Source organism: Austrofundulus limnaeus, unplaced genomic scaffold (genome assembly GCF_001266775.1).
Source record: "Austrofundulus limnaeus strain Quisiro unplaced genomic scaffold, Austrofundulus_limnaeus-1.0 Scaffold628, whole genome shotgun sequence".
NCBI lineage: Eukaryota > Metazoa > Chordata > Actinopteri > Cyprinodontiformes > Rivulidae > Austrofundulus > Austrofundulus limnaeus.
In genome coordinates, this window is record NW_013953030.1 from 73151 (window position 1) to 74777 (window position 1627).

The 1627-nt window shown below is 40.8% G+C and overlaps 1 protein-coding gene across 1 annotated transcript in view; it reads left to right on the forward strand.

Annotated features, from left to right (window-relative positions):
• txlna (taxilin alpha) overlaps positions 1 to 1627 on the forward strand; it is a gene marked incomplete at its 5' end in the record, with an annotated part of 20477 nt that overhangs the window by 7921 nt on the left and 10929 nt on the right.

Sequence of the window (1627 nt, forward strand, 5' to 3'; positions counted from 1 at the left end):
ACTTTATTCTGGCCCCCCCAAAAATATTTTGGCCCCATAAAAAAATTCTGCCCCCCAAAATATATACATTTTACTATTTTACAAATAGGAAATAAATTGGGATTTTATTTTGAAGAATTTAACAATTAAATTTATTTTTTTGTCATTTTGAATCCACAAAATACTTTTTTGGGGCCAGCACTGATTGGCCAAGCAAACTCACGTGATCTGCAGCAAGTGATGGCCAAGCGGGGCGTGTCATCACAACTTTACACAAGTGTGTCTTTACCTCCATGGCAGAGGCTCCGCCGAACCCCTGAGACCGGCTCATCGAACCCCTAGGGTTCGACCGAACCCAGGTTAAGAACCACTGATCTATAGTTTCAGTTACAGGCTGTCGTTTCTACCTTCTCCTCTCTGTCAACACTCTCTGGTTTCGTTTAAAAGAGCCAATCGTCAGATACTGTATTGTCCAAGATTAATCTTCAGGGTGGATATACAGTTAGGTCCATATATATTTGGACTCTGAAACATTTTTTTATTTTTTACCTGTTTACTGAAACATATTCAAGTTATAGTTATATAATGTACATAAAGTCCAGACATTCAGCTTTCATTTGAGGTATCCACATTAAAATTGGATGAAGGCTTTAGGAGTTTCAACTCCTTAACATGTGCCACCCTGTTTTTAAAGGGACAAAAAGTAATTGGACAATTGACTCAAAGGCTATTTCATGGACAGGTGTGGGCAATACCTTCGTTATGTTATTCTCAGTTAAGCAGATAAAAAGCCTGGAGTTGATTTGAGGTGTGGTGCTTGCATTTGGAAGGGTTTGCTGTGAAGTAAACGTGGTCAAAGGAGCTCTCCATGTTTGTGAAACAAGCCATCCTTAAGCTGCAAAAAAACAGTAAAAACCCATCCGAGAAATTGCTACAATATTAGGAGTGGTAAAATCTACAGTTTGGTCCATCCTGAGTAAGAAAGAAAGCACTGGTGAACTCGTCAATGCAAAAAGACCTGGGCGCCCACGGAAGACAACAGTGGTGGATGATGGCAGAATAATCTCCATAGTGAAGAGAAACCCCTTCACAGCAGCCAACCAAGTGAACAACACTCTCCGGGAGGTAGAAGTATCAATATCCAAATATTCCATAAAGAGAAGACTGCATGAAAGTAAATACAGAGGGTTCACTGCATGGTGCAAGCCACTCATCAGCATCAAGAATAAAAAGGCTAGACTGGACTTCCTAAAAAACATCTAAAAAAGCCAGCACAGTTCTGGAAGAACATTCTTTGGACAGATGAAACCAAGATCAACCTCTACCAGAATGATGGAAAGAGAAAAGTATGGTGAAGGCGTGGTACAGCTCATGATCCAAAGCATACCACATCATCTGTAAAACACAGCAGAGCAGTGTGACCCATGGCTGCCAGTGGCACTGGCTCACTAGTGTTTTTTGATGATGTGACACAGGACAGAAGCAGCCGAATGAATTCTGAGGTATTCAGAGCCAAACTGTGTGCTCAGATCCAGCCAAATGCAGCCAAACTGATTTGTTGTCTTTTCATATTATAGGCGGACAATGACCCAAAACATAAAGCCAAAGCAACCCAGGAGTTTATTAAAGCAAAGAAGTGGAATATTCT